This window comes from Xyrauchen texanus, chromosome 2, assembly GCF_025860055.1.
Source record: "Xyrauchen texanus isolate HMW12.3.18 chromosome 2, RBS_HiC_50CHRs, whole genome shotgun sequence".
NCBI classification, from domain to species: Eukaryota; Metazoa; Chordata; class Actinopteri; order Cypriniformes; family Catostomidae; genus Xyrauchen; species Xyrauchen texanus.
Genome location: NC_068277.1, coordinates 38,611,233 through 38,627,031, shown reverse-complemented (window position 1 = coordinate 38,627,031; position 15,799 = coordinate 38,611,233). Strand labels below are relative to the sequence as shown.

The window sequence follows — 15,799 nt, the reverse complement described above, 5'->3', positions numbered from 1 at the left end:
CCTATCTGTAATAACAACTGATCCTAATGAGCAAGTTTTAAATCATTGAATGCCCAGATGCTTGCTTTGTTCTTGCTCTGTTCGTACAGCACACAAAAATTAATACTGAAGAAATATCACCTGACACTTAAAAAGAAGCTGTAGAACAAGCGAAAAGCACTTTGTAATTATTTTGTATTCATTGCATATTGCACCGCTTGCTTTGAACATAGATTTTAAATACACGGCAAAACAATTAAGCAACACAGCAACACGACAAAACAATTAAGGCACAGACACGGTGTAAATAATTGATTTATTATGCTGATTAGAGAGCTTTATTTTAATGAGAGCATTCGTGACAGTGCAGAACATTGTGTGGAGTGTCATTGGGCTAACGTTGAAATGCAGATCTCAAACAGAGCAAATCTGCAGTGAGTGACAGCAGTCATTGTAATGGGAGAGTTTGTCATGTTGCTCGATTTCTGTGTACAATTTATTAAAAATGTAATTACAGGTTTGTTTTGTCATGTTCATAAATAAGCCAATGTGAATTTGATTTGTACAAAATAGCAATAAAATAATTCAGCTTAACTGTTCTGTGTTTTGGAGGTATAGCCAACATAAAGAATATGACATGAATAGCATATTTCAGGAATCACCGTCATTGTTATCGCATCTGCTCTAATAAGACCCATTTGCCAGGCAGCTGTTATTGGTAGATTTAAAATGTTTACGAATCGCACAAACTCTGATAGCAAATGACTGTTTTTACTTTCCAAAGTGCAACCACGGAGGCCAAAAATGATCTAACGATGATCTTACATGAATAAGATCACCATTGAAGATCTAACAGGATTAATGGTCCCGTGTCTCTCCATGAAAGGTCTTGCTGAACGCAGTAACTTGGTCAATTTAAATCAGCTGTTAATAAGTTTGAATATTGAATATGCCATATTTACTGCACGTGGACTTATAATTTAAGCAGTAATTTAGCAATAATTAAATTTATTCTATACCATAGATATCAATTTAAAATAATTTTTATTTGCCTTACCTTAACAAACATTATTACAATATAAAATACAATACAATAAAATTAAATTAAAATGCTTAAAAGAAACTGGAGCACAGCTCGTGTCCACCATTAAAATCTGCTACTCTCAAGAACCACACGGTTTCTTACTTTGTGACGTCATGGTATTTTAAATCGACATTAATAATCGCGATTACAATATCAAAAGCAATAATCAACAATTATCATTTTTACTATAATCATGCAGCCCTACTACACCCAATAAAATTAAAAGCCAGCATTAGATACAAGTCTTCTTTGGCTCTTGCATTGCTGCGGTCATCGCAACAGAGTTCAAAGAGCTCCTTGATCGGGGTGTATGAAAAACAGGTTCTTAAATTATTCAAAATATTTCATTCTGATCAAATCATACCGGTTTGAAGCAACATGAGTGCAAGTATATGATAACAGCTTTCAACTCTTTAAACATTTTGAAGAACTACCCTGCCCAAATTATGAGCATAAAGATTGGCATGACTGGAATGCTACAGTAATAATAACTTATTTTGGGAGTTCTTGTCATATAGGACACCACACAAGTGTTTCAAAAACGGGTTCTACTTGCCATGATTCACCTGTGTGACGTGCACTCCAAGGCAATTCTCAATGAGTTCATTTACATGAAGTTTAAATGTTTGATTTCAGTCAGTTTAGGGCTAGGTTATAATACGATACCGATATTTATCTGAATTTTGTTTTCTTTTCTGAAATGTAGCCTATGTTCTACATCTAGACGATCAGATCCAGTACATCTCGCTAAAACGCAAGCAGTTCAGCAAAGTTATACACACAATTAGCTTGCTGAATTACATTCATGAAATCAGCCTGATAGGAAATATTAGCAGCAGGCATGAAAACTGGTCATGGGCAAAAAAGGTGAGAAGGATACACCAGCAAAACATCCAATCCAATCAACTTTATTTATATAGCACATTTTAAAACTCAACAAGTTACCAAAGTGCTGCACAAAGAATAAATAGAAAATATAATAACACATAAAATACATAAAATATGGGGGCCATTTTAATGTGTGGAGACAAGTCATTTCACAAAACACACAGCGCAAGAGGGGTCCGTTTTTATTTTTCGCCTGAACCAGACTCTCAAGGGCCCGTTTTCTCTGTTTAGCAGCATGTCTCAGCCTTGCCCACTTCTCCTCTTCAGCTGCCTGTTTTGAGATCCTGAGCACTACTGGATTAGCAGCCACAATTGAGTCTCTTCTCAAGCACACCCTGCTGCTGCTGGCGTTTGTTAGTGGTTCCTGCTGAACGAATGTTTTTGCAGTGTGCGCGATCCACCACCCCATATTTGACATCTCGTCTGAAGAACTCGACTGCCCTTTTCTCCCTGGATTGGAGGGTGTACTTGACAGTCTGAATGGCTATTGCAATGTTACACATTATGGGTAAATATATTTTCTTATGGCGTTTGCCTTGTACCATAATAGCGCACATAAAAATCAGGCGAGTGTACGTAATATGAGCTCACAGAACCGTATCCGCAGGCGTAAAAGAACAGCATCTCCGGGCACGCACAGAACAGTATCTACAGTGCATATCTGCAGTGCATTTCTGCTACGTGTGCATGCGGCTGTGACGAGTGCTTTTTCAGACAAAAAAGCACTTTTTAGACAAACATTGTCTAATATTCGGACCAATACAGTAGAATACAATTATTAAATTAAAACCTGTATCTTTCTGGCCATGTAAACATATAAAGTGCATTATTAATTTATCACCATCGTATTCAACATGTAAAACGGAGGTCAGGCTCATTTCTGTAAAAGCTAGCAGATAGGAGCTTGCTCCTGCTTGCATTAGCTTACATGTTGTATAGATAACGTGCAACAAGAGAAAGATACCAACACGTTTTATCCCGTTGTTGACGTTAGCCTACATTACATCCAGGTTACTGCCACTCATCTCCATAAATGAACTAGAGGTCGACCGATCAATCGGCCGATTTTTAGCATTTTTTTTACATAATCTGCATCGGCCAATATCCAAGTATATCAAGCCGATTATTAGTCAGGCGCATCTGTGGGCAGCCTAGTGTTGTTGTGGAACACGTGTTCGACGCACACTGCCCCTAGAGTCATTTTCCAGCAGAGTGAGCAGACCTCATCCAGTGCCTAAGGAAGGAGCTAAGTTCCTTGGAGAAAATGGTAAGGATTACATTTGTATAACTCCTTTATATTTAATTAAAAACTTTTGATATGTTACTGCCAACTTCAAGAAAAAACGCGACAAACGCGATAGGCGACATGACGTTCGGCTACTTTGGATATTGATAGTGTAGTTGAAGTTGCATTATCACAGCAGAAGGGTTGCTATCATGTCACAATAAGTAAGCAAGAATTCTGCAACTACAGACAGTGAATCTGAGACTTTTATTTGTTCTGTTTGTGTGTCTTATATTTGAGAGGGTTGTCACTCAATGCAGAGAAATAAGTCATAAAAAAAGATACCAACGCACTATAGACTAGTGAAGGACTGGCTTTGGTAAGCTCGGACGTTATTGGTTCTGCTGTCGGTACTGGAGAAATTACGAAAATACATTTATTATTACTATAAAGAGAAAGTTATTTTATCTCACCAGCCATTTCTATGTATAATAATATTAAACCATTTGTCTGTGATGCAATTTAGCTATTCGCAGTCAGAGAGAGAGAGAGAGAGAGAGAGAGAGAGAGAGAGAGATCTCTCACGCGGTGCTACAGCGAGCACAACACAAGCCCTGCTTAATGAGTGACAGAACGAAACAGTCAAACGTAGCCTGGTTACACTTTAGATCTGTGATATTAGTCTGATTTTATTTTATATTTCACCTTCCAAAGATTATAAAAATAATATTTATACATAAGCCGCGTTCTGTCTAGCACAACTTCCTTCCCTTCACAGCGGTGCACTGACATTTCCCCCTAAAACTCAAACTTGACGTCAGAATCAGCACGATCAGTGATTGTTGTAAAATGCAGTCTGGCTACTGTTGCTAAATTGCGGGACGCGTTTAATAACAGAGCGCAAGAGATACAGACCGCAATGAGACAAGCAAAGTATAGGCTACTTTGGGTTTCATGTGCACGTCTAAACGATCAACTATACACAAAAATATGTCTAAACGACCTGCTTGGAGATTCACTTAAACACAGTTTATATCTTAAATGGACGTAGTTATGGAAATAGTTGGGAGAACATATGCTGCATCAGGAGCCTATTAGATCTGAACTCGGTCTTAAAGGGGAAGCGGTCTAATAAACATGCTGACGATTGAGCCATTACTGCCAATCAAACAACAAAAGGCAAAGAGAAAATCACTTACAGCTCTTGAATGAATAACTTCTGCATTAATAAGCATTAATCTATCTATGATAAACTATGCAGTGTTATTTTACAATTGATTACTTTATTAGATTTCTTTTTAGACCACACCTGAACAGTAATGTTAGTAGACCTTCCTGAAATTAAATCACTGTGCCTATATAACGTTTATCTTTGTGTAATTGTTTATCTTTTGTTTATCTATTGTTTATCTTTGTTTAATATCTTTTGCCTCTGACCCCTGCCTGTTTTGTTTGTTTGTTTGGACGGCCTACCTGTGTTTTGACCTATTGCCTGAATATTGGATTACGTGTCTGGATTGCCCCTTAATTAAGCTGCATTTGGATCTCAACCTTCGTGTCTCGGAGCAGTTTGTAACACCTGCTTTGTTTATTTAATATATTTGTTATACATTATTTATACAATATGTTTTTACATTATACATTTTTAATTTAAGTGTACAAGTGCAGATTGGTCAAGTGTTCAATAAATGTTTTTGTTGAGAAATGTTGTCTATCTTAAGTAATTATTTGTGTTACATTTTATCTTTCAAATAAAAGGTTCAAATAAGAGGTTAAAAACAAGCACATATCGGCCAAAATAAATCGGCAGCATTTATCGGCCATCGGCTGACCCGGATTTCAAAAGATCGGCCCCTCGGCCGACCTCTAAAATGAACAATTAGCTTAGCTAACATTATTGGTTAATAACAGTGGGTTAAATAATGACATTGGCAAAATCACTGTATATGACAGGACAGTTAACATTGTAAGCCAACTTACTCAGGCTTGCTTTCCGACGTACAGTTAATTCGGCAATGTGTCAATTTATCAGACTCGCGGTGTGGCAGATTTAAAAGAAAAACCCGCCCTACTCTGACTCGGATTGGCTGTCAGTTTTCGGCATTAGGAGTGATGATTGTTTAGGCAGAGCCTAAAGTTGCGAAGTTTATGGTAACTATGCAGATATAGCGGGTAAATGCTGGCTACGACATAGCCCTGCTGTCAAGGAAACAAGTAATGAGGCTCGGAAGCAGCTATCTAGCTGTGCGTCTAAAATTATATTGTTGTTTACCGAAATATACAGCACTGACAATGCAATATAGCCATCAACTGAACACAACAGGAACTCCGACATCAACACCAATAGGACTGTCAATTGGACAGAGAAACTAAATTCAAATTTTGACCTTAAATATTTTCAAAAATGTAATTACATTTAAGTCAGCCGATTTTTTAAATTACGTTGTTTCCATTGTCCACAAGAGGGTGCATTGACTACATAAACCATACAGCACTGTGTTATATTATTGTAAAGCACATTCCTGGCAGCAAAAAAAAAAAAAGAAAAAATAAGTTGAGTAGAGAACAGCAGTATGTTTGCCGACAAGGCTGAGAGGATGCTAACATTAAAGCTAACCTCAAGCGGTTAGAACAATGTGACAAATATAAATCCTACCCAAATTTTTAAATGTCACGATTGTTACCATTGATTACCATCAATTTGCATTAGTTTGTAATCAGCTGGTCATGTTTATGCATTTGTTAGCCAGCTAAATTGCATATTTAAAGCTAGTGACATGAAAAAGCAAATTAATATCTTCATGATGCCGAGCGTTTGGTGTGAACAGCCTCTTACAGTTGTTGGAGGTCTTTGGCCATTGCGTCTTGCTGTCTTAGAAGCATTTCTCCGATTAAGCAATGAGTTGTTTAAATGCTTTGTCAGAAAACATTTTCAACTTGGAAATGTGTGTTTCGAGATTCTCACTTTCGGTTCCAGTCTGTTGTGTTCCGTCTCTTTGAACAGACCCTGGCCTAAGCTCATAGTCTGAGCCACTTCACCACTGAGTTCAGCCAAATACTACTGCCATCTGTGAATATTGCTACTCTACATACAACTGTACTGAATAAAAAAACAATGTGGTATTTCGCTGTTATTATGAAGTTTGAGTTGTAGGAATAAGTGCAAGTGTAATACATTGTAAACTGTCTATTGAAGCGTTTTCCCCGTAAGTCGAATGCAACACAAAGCAGAGAAGAGCAACAAGAACAACAACAAGTGTGAGTTTCATTCAGAAGTGAACATCCTTATGGCATATTCCCTTAGACTTTACCATCCACTGTGAGAGTTTGGAGGGCACAAAGGTGCAGGGCTTAAAAGTTATGTTAAACGGAACTCACCTCAAATTGACTCGTCATTTTTAATCGGAAATTCGATTTAAAGCGATCTTACAGCATGGCTATTAAGATTGTTTTCCTTTCTCCCCCTTTGCAGTAGTATCAAATGTCTCTCTTTAAAATAATTTTTTAAAAACGATTAAAAAAAAAGAATGCCGTATGTAAACTAGGGATGGGCATTCATCAATCATTTGTAATTTGAATATTTAAACTCATAAAAAACAAATACTTGAATATAGTGAGGGATATTTTAGTCATGTTCGTTAGTCAAACTCAAAATTACAAAAAAGAACCATAAAAACACCAATAAAGTAGTTCATATGACTCATGCATTTTATTCAAAGCCACTTGAAGACTTGCGATAGCTTTGTCAATCACTAAAGGCTGTGTTTAATAAGTAAATATATAAAATCCACGCACAACTCCAGCACGACAGTGAATGGCGCTGCTCTATTTACATACGTGCGCGCGGCTATTTTTAGTCTTCACAGCAGTGCGCAATATTTGAGCGCTACTCACGAACAACATCTCAGATGTAGATGCTCAAAAGTTCGGTTCACTTATAATATGTGTTTAGAATGGCACCAGATGTGCTTTTTTTATTTTTATACATATATATATATATTTTTTTACCAGAATCTGAATAAGGAAGCGACATCATGATATTCATACACTAAAATGAGGATAACTGATAATAAAATGTAGAACAGCAATAACAGACAAAACAGTCTGTTTATTGAAAGCAACACATTTTCTCACTGAAGCCATGTACGGGTATTCATTTTCTACGCAAACCCAGAGGGGATAAATGCACAATCACAAACATGGAAAGGTTACCTTATGAATCGCATCCCTTTACAATCTGTTAAGATTATTTCACATTATATCTTCCCATAACAGGGAAGCAGAGAGAAAGTCAGAATGAGCCAGGATGTCTCCCCTTTGCCATTCTGAATCTAAACTGGTCTGTGTGTGTGTGTGTGTGTGTGTGTGTGTGTGTGTGTGTGTGTGTGTGTGAGAGAGAGAGAAGAGAGCGAGACTTTTAGCACAATAATTCGAATTGTGTGTGACACTCTCGGACCAAATCAAGTTGGTCTGATCCGGCTAGTGAGATGCCGACTTTAATATACTGCAATAAGAATAATTTTAGACCCATTTGGTGACTGTGCTGGCTGGCTTGGGACTGCAGAAATAAAAACAGGGCTCCAGACTAAAAAAATGACTTAGGAGCCATTGGCTTAACTGAAACATTAAGGAGCCAAATGGCTGTTTTTAAGTCACCAAATCTCAGAATTAGGGATGGGAATCATAAGGAATTTAATGATTCCGATTCCTTAACGGTTCCAGTAATTCTTTAAGTACCATTTTGTTTTTAAATAATGATTTGGAAATTTCCAGTCAGGCTCAGCAACCAAATGGCACAGTTGCTAGGGTTGGTAGTCACGTTGGGGTAACCTAAATTCAAGATTTATTTGGAAATGAGAAATGCAATTCTTTTGGTTTTACTACACTCAGCATTCTGTTACCAAATGATGAGATTTCTGCAGAGCAGATATAACAAATCAGAAATAAATATAATGCAATTCTTGTAAAAGGTGTGTTTGCAGACTTTTTAAGGACATGATTACAATCCAATAATAGATCCTAACTATATTTTAAATAAACCTAAACCAACAAGAGAAGTGATGGCATATTTCCTTCATTTATTATTTAATAAAATTCCACTTATTACAACAACTCTCATGTAGCTTTAATTATACATTGTCATACTAGTCAGTAACTGCACTGCTTGATTTAAGTCTCACAGCTGATCATTAAATAAACTGTACCAGCTCCAGAGACAGATTAGACTGTGATTTGTAGCCTAATGTCGAACTTCAGGCTTGTGAGATTTCCACAGTTCTTATTTAATTTCCTGTTGGACATTCATAACTTGCACATCAGTATAAAGATTACTTGTATACTGGACTATAAATGGAAGCACTGTAGTTTTTGCGCTGTAGATTCATAAGAACCGGCTCGTTAGAATGATTCTTTCAGGAATCAAACTATCCCAGAAGCGCATATGTTTTCCAATGTAGATTCAAAAGAGCTGGCTCGAGATCAGGAATCAAATACACTTGTAGAACTGTGTGTTGTACACAGAGATGCACAGCTGGAAACAATGTCAGACTACTTCAGCACGCTGTTCCAGACGGTCAGACGAAAATGGCACGCAGGAGAACTTTTACTGGAACCAAAAGTCACGAAGATAATCCGATTCCAGTATTTCTTTTAAAGAATTTTGTTCTTTGTCTGTTCACAACCCTACTCAGAATTGCTCGATTTAGACTGCTGTTAAGAAACAAGAGACTGCTGAAGAAAAGGAAAACTGCAGATAATAACCCATTAATCAGAGGTTTAATATACAGTATGTATAGTTCAGAAGATAATTATGGATTCCCCTTTTGTCTCATAAATGATAACACCCCTTTTATAATTTATACAAATATTTGTTTTTATTTAGTACTGCAATTCAGAATCTAAATTTGTATTTACATATAGTAGTGTTGTCGTTTTGAGCATCAATGAATGTTTGCACCTTGTGTAATAGTTGTGTACAAGTCCCTCAATTTTCATAAATGTCAAAAGCTGGATCTCATATATATATATATATGTGTGTGTTTTAAAATATTGACTTAGTCCTTCTTTCATTCCATTGAATAAAATCCCAAATGCAGTTTATTGTGATATTCCAATCCCAATCAAAAAAAAAAAAACACTCTTATTTTGAAATGTCTGCACTCCTAGTTGTGAACTCACTGACACGGATGGCCGATTCGTTGAAAAAGTGACTCGGATTCAAACTGTCGAACTGACAAAGTCTATGGTAACAACCGCTCTGTACAGTTGTGGTGACAAGAATAGCATCTCAGAATGCTATTATGAGAGCAGGTTGGTGGCACGAGGGAGACCTACACAATATTTGGCAGGTGGCTTTAATGTTGTGGCTGATCGTGTAGATCACCCATGTGAAAAACGAACTGCCCCCTTAAACCTAATAGCTGGTTATGTCACCTTTAGCAGCTACAACAGCAACCAAATGCTTCCAATAACTCGAGAGCAGTCTTTCACAACACTGTTGTGGCCCACACTTCTTTGCAGAACTGCTTTAGTTCAGACACATTGGAGGATTTTTGAGCATGAACTGCCCGTATAAGGTCCTTACTCCTATGCTTTGGATCATTGTATTGCTGCATAATCCAGTTGAGCTTGAGCTTTAACTCACGGACTGAGGACCGGATCTTTAGGATTTTCTGGTAGAGAGCAGAATTCATGTTTCCCTCAATTATTGCAAGTCACCCTGCCCCTGAAGCAACAAAGCATCTCTACACCATCACATACCCACCACCATGCTTGACTGTAGGTATGATGTTCTTTTTGTGGAATTTTGTTTGATTTACACCTGATGAAACATGACCCGTCTCAACAGTTCCACTTTCGACTCATCAGTCCATAGAAAATTCTACCAAAAGGTTTGAAGATCATCAAGGTGTGTTTTGGCCTTGCCACTCTTCCATGGATGGCAGTTTTGGCCAGTAACTTTCTGATAGTGTTGTCATGTGACCTTTATTGATGCGAGATAAGCCTGCAGTTCCTTGGATGATGTCCTTGGATTTTTTGTGACTTTCTGGATAAGTCGTCGCTGTGCTCTTGGAGGAATTTTGGAAGGTCGGCCAATTCTGAGAAGGTTCACTACTGTGCCAAGTTTTCTCCATTTGGAGCTAATGGCTCTCACTTCTAGTCCCAGAGTCTTTGAAATAGCTTTGTAACCCTTCCCAGACTGATGTATTTCAATCGCCTTTTCCCTCATAATTTCTGGAATTTCTTTTGACCTTGGCATAGTGTGTTACTGGGTGAGACTAACTCCATGCAGCTGAAAAGGTAATATTTAGGTGTTGATTTGATTGAACAGGGCTGGCAGTAATCAGGTCTGGGTGTTTCTAGTCCAGCTGAACCCAATTATGAATGCAGTTTCATAGATTTGGTGATTTAGTAACTAGGGGGCAAATACTTTTTCACACAAGCCCAGTAGGTATTGGATAACTTTTTTGATTCAATAAAAAAACATTATCATTTAATAACTGTATTTTGGGCTTAATCAAATTGCCTTCGTTTTATGTCTGATAATATTTGAATTTTTGAAACAATTTAGTGTGCGATATACACAAAACCAGAAGAAATCAGCCCTGTAACTGTGCGTGCATACACATTCGGTTGGCGCATGCGCCCTACAACTGCTTTAACACCGGACTATTTCTCTTAAGGAGTTTAGACCCATAGAGTTGCCTTCACATTCCTTCAGACTTTAGTTATACAAATGTAGGTATCTCCAGATCTCCTCAAACGTGCTGACTAGCACATCCACTGTTGTTGTTTTTATCTTCATCTCCTGAATTTTAGCAGCAATCACATCTTCTAGTGCTTGTTTTGACAGCAAAGGCTCAAATGTGAGTGTTGCCACCTTGTGGACCCACTAATTATTGCGCATTTTATGCGTTCAAAGATGCACGATTAGAAAAATAGGACTGCAAGCATTCAGTACTCAAGCACTCTGCTGATGGCACTCTGCTGATGGCGAGATTTGCGTCACGGATCCTGTTCGCAGATGCTCAGCATTCACTTCTGACTGAAGCATAGTTTGGGCTTAATGAATGCAAGGCAAAGATGTAGAGTGAAAAAGCAGCTCTATTTTGGTCTGTTTTCACCCAAAGTCGATTAGATCGCTTCAGAAGACATGGATTAAACCAGTGGAGTCATATGGATTACTTTTATGCAGTCTCTATGTGCTTTCTGGAGCTTCAAAGTTTTGGTCACCATTCACTTGCATTGTGTGGACCTAAAGAGCTGAAATGGTCCAAAATCTTAATTTGTGTTCGGCAATATAAAAAGTCATACACATCTGAGATGGCATGAGTAAATGAGGGAATTTTAAATTTTGTGTGAACTACCCCTTTAAAGTTAATGTAATTATATATAAATTAGTTATAGACATGAATGTAAAAAGGCTGTTTAAAAGCCACACCAACTCTTTAAGTCTATGAAAAAAATCTAATTAAATAAAAAAAATGAACAGAATCAAAATACCATGCAATGCAATCATTGTTTAACAAAGACAGGAGATCCGAAAATGACAGGACGCAAGCTGACTAGCTAATTGTATATGTAACAATCACCTGACACAAGCCAGTGACCTAAATGTTGAGCTCTGTTACTCTTCCAGAAACACTACCTGTCACGTTTGTAAACCGTTTGTGCGCAAGTTAACGGACAAATAATAATAATAATAGTAATAATACAGCTAGTTTTGTTCAATACAGATTTGTAGACATGCAACCTTCAACAAAATAAGCGCAGTAGACGAACCACAAACTTTTTACTCAGCATGAATCAGCTACTGTGAATGTGTAGTTCAGCTCAACGCTACTCAGTAAAGTGCAGCATATAAACATGCGCAAGCCTTCGTTTAACTAAGCGGCAGCTCTGCTCCATTATTAACCGGCCTAATAAGTTACACAATAACTATCGGCAACCTACTCCGATGCAGTGCACAATAACCTTCCCTTTCAGATTGAGCAAAACGTTATGCTATGAAAAAATAAATGTCATTGTCGTCTAAAGTGTCAATCTGACGCAGTTGAGTTGTAAACAGATGACCGCTCATACAGCGCCTTTGGCTAAAACTCGGACACCATTTTACGCCAGAGAGTGAAACACTAGCCCCGGTTTATCACTTCCTCGAACACTACAGGCAACTAAAGTGCTTTTGTCTTAACATCGGCCGTCGCAAAACGACCCAAAGCCCGTGTTTCTTGCGTTCAATTCAACAGCAATTATGTTTAACACGGGAAAAGCGACGCTGGTTCGCCAAAATAGTAAACGGTAGCGTTAAGCTAGGCTAGTGCACAGTTGTTGCTAAACCGGAGAGGAGGCGCGGCTGATTTGCCTGGTCTGTAATATTTGACAAGACGACCAAATACATAAGCGTCCAGTACAATTCAGAACGAGTGAGCAATGCATTACTCACAGTTAAAGGACTCAACAAACCGAAAATCAATTGTGTATGGTTAAATAACCTTACCTGCTTTAAGCCTACGCAGTGTGCTAAAATGCAGCAGGAGAAGCGATGACTTCTCTCCCGCTGCCGTTACGAGCTCTGAGGTCCGCCGCAATGGCGTCACAAATATCAGGCGCAGGGTAAAGTATGTTACGTCCTCAACACGGGATAGGACGCAGCTACCGACATTTTGGATCAAGCTGGACCTGCATCATATGCCTCCTAACATCACATGATACCTCGGTTTGAGCCAATATGGCTGGACAGGGAACTATATCCGAAACCAACAAGACAGATGGCAAATGTTACCATGAATGATATTCGTCCGCGCTAGCTTGCTTGAGATCAGCGCATTTCTACACCTGTAGTCATTTGAACTGGATAATCCGGGTTCAATCGACAGCATTTGTGGCAAAATGTTGATTACCACAAACATATTTTTAACTCGTCCCTAAAAAAATCCCCCCAGAATCGATGTTACAGTGAGGCACCTTCAATGGAAGTGAATGTGGCCAGTGTTTGGAGGATTTAAAGGCAGAAATGCGAAGCTTATAGTTGTATAATAGCATTTAAATTAATTATTTTTTAATTTGTGTGTTATTTGAGGTTTAAAGTTGTTTAAAATGAGATTTTATGGTAATTTTAGGGGTTATGGTGTTTCGTTGTCATGGTAACAAAGTTGTATAATTGACCATAACTTTACACAGAAAAGGTAAGTGATTTTATCACACTAAAATCATGTTAGCACACATATTGTTTATGTCTTGTCGCTATACTTGAAGAACAGTGAGTATTTGAACATTTACGGATTGGCCCCATTCACTTACTCTGTAAGTGATTCACTGTAACCCAGATATTTGCTTTTTTTGAGGAGGGATGAGTCGAAATACATTTTTGTGGTAATCAACATTATGCGGTCGATTGAGCTTAACTTGTATTGAACACAGAATATTCCTTTGAGCTCAGTCGACAGCATTTGTGGATAATGTTGCTTACTAAAATATTATTTTGACTAATCCCTCATTTAAAAAAAAAAAGAAGAAGAAAAATGGACAGTGAGGCACTTACAATGAAAGTGAATAGGGCCAATTTTTGGAGGATTTAAATTAAGCTTATAATTTGGTAAAAGTGGCTATCGCCTACTTTTGATATAATGAGTATTTTAACATTTACAGATTGGCCCTATTCAATTTTATTGTAAGTTCCTCACTAGAACCTTGATTTTTTTTCTTTTTGTGTTAATCAACATTATTCCACAAATGCTTAATTTGTATTGAACCTGGAATATTCCCATAAAAAGGAATATATTTAAGCAATATCACATGAGCAAGAGTGCTATATATCGCCCTAAATCAGCACTGCTGTGATTACCTATGGCATTCGGCCTGCGGCCGAATCACAGCAGTGCTGATATAGGGCCATATTTTTCATGTGTTATTGATTAAATACAACAGTTCAATGAACAAGTACTTTTAAAAAAAAAATTAAAAAACTGAATACGGTCTTTAAAAAATGCATTTGTGCATGGAACTACTTTCTTAAGCGACAACAGTTAGTTCTGATCCTTGAATCTGATTGGACGAGAGACGTTCCATGAGCACTGATGGTCTGACACCATCAGCACTCTGACACTTCACTGTGTATGTATCACACCACTTGTGTTTGTGCCGTTCTAAACTTAAGTGTGAGAGTAGTGCAGATGTGTTAAGACCTACTGTATACGTGTCTTTTTAAATATTTTACATTACATATTTTAGCCAGCATGTGGTGGCAAAAGATAATTTTTGTGTGTAAAATGAGCCAGTTAGGTAACGTGAAGTGAGTCTGCATCAGTCAGTGTTTACATTCAGCAGCACTCCATGATCGCTCATATTACTACTACACTACTAAAGCTAGGAAATAGCTTTAAATGGCTAAAAGAAAGTAGTTCCATGCATATGCGTTTTTAAATATAATAGTGTGAATCAAATGCAGCTTTAAGGCAGGCATGATGGAAAGCATGATTGTTTTAGAAATTTGTTATATACAGCCTAAACAATTTGCCATTGTCATACACATTATCACAGATACGTAGACAAACAAAATGAATAGTAAAATACTCATGGTGACCCCAGAATGTTGTTAATCCTCTGAGAACATACGTAGGCATCTCTTTCTTTGGAGTGTTGGGAATGGAAGACTTTTATGACTGTTTGTCACAGAAATTGTTTACATTCCACTTGCCATATGCCAAAATATTAAATTAAATTATAAAGTAAAAAATAAAAATAGGCCCAGCCATTAACATTGAGGATCTGCATGACAAATGTGTATGGTAAGATTTAACATTCTGTTTCTCTCTCTATGTCTTACTGCCTAGCTTCTCTTTTTGAGAGATTAATGAATTTGTAATGCACATTAAGGTCACATAAAACAAAGAATGCATAAAGAATATATCAAGTAAAGTACCTGTCCAAACATAAGTGTTTCTAAATCTGGTAACACTTTGCATTTGAAATGTCATCCGACTTAAAAAGTTAAGAAAGTCTGTGATGTGGCTCTAGCACCTCTTGCTGGTTAGGGGATGCTAATACAGGAATAGGCTCCTGAGTTGCTGGGGTCACATATTTATCACATCATATTTATCTTATTTATATATTACTTACTTTTTTTTGGAGAGGTTAAACACAGAAATGTGAATCTTATAATTTTATAAAATCCATTACAATAATTCTTCTGTTAAACCACATGTATTATTTGAGCTGTAAATTTGCTTAAATTGACATTTTTACAGTCATTTTACAGGTTTTGGGTTTATAGTGTTATGTCGTCATGCCAACAAAGTTGTAAAATTGGTTATAACTTCACACACAAAATTTTCTAAATCGATTTTATCACACTAAAATCATGTTAATACTAATGCACATATTTTTTTTAATTTGTGTCTGTACTTTTGAAATAGTGAGTATTTTAATGTTTTCGGATTGGTCCCATTCACTTCCATTGTAAGTGCCTCACTGTAACAAAGATTTTTATTTTTTAAAGAAAATAAGGGACGATTCAAATTAAAATTTGCTGGTAATCAACATTGTGCCACAAATACAGTCAATTGAGCTTGACTTGAAATGTACCCAGAATATTCCTTTAACACCACATTCTTAACCTGAGGAAA

At 37.2% G+C, this 15,799-nt stretch overlaps 1 protein-coding gene across 1 annotated transcript in view; it reads right to left on the bottom strand.

Moving 5' to 3' along the window:
* kiaa0232 (KIAA0232 ortholog) overlaps positions 1 to 12,752 on the bottom strand; it is a 42,997-nt gene extending 30,245 nt beyond the window's left edge. The window contains exon 1 of the mRNA XM_052148208.1: positions 12,673 to 12,752. The gene's annotated coding sequence lies outside the window, so the exon portion shown is untranslated. The remainder of the gene's footprint in view (positions 1 to 12,672) is intronic.
* Positions 12,753 to 15,799: the final 3,047 nt, after the last annotated feature.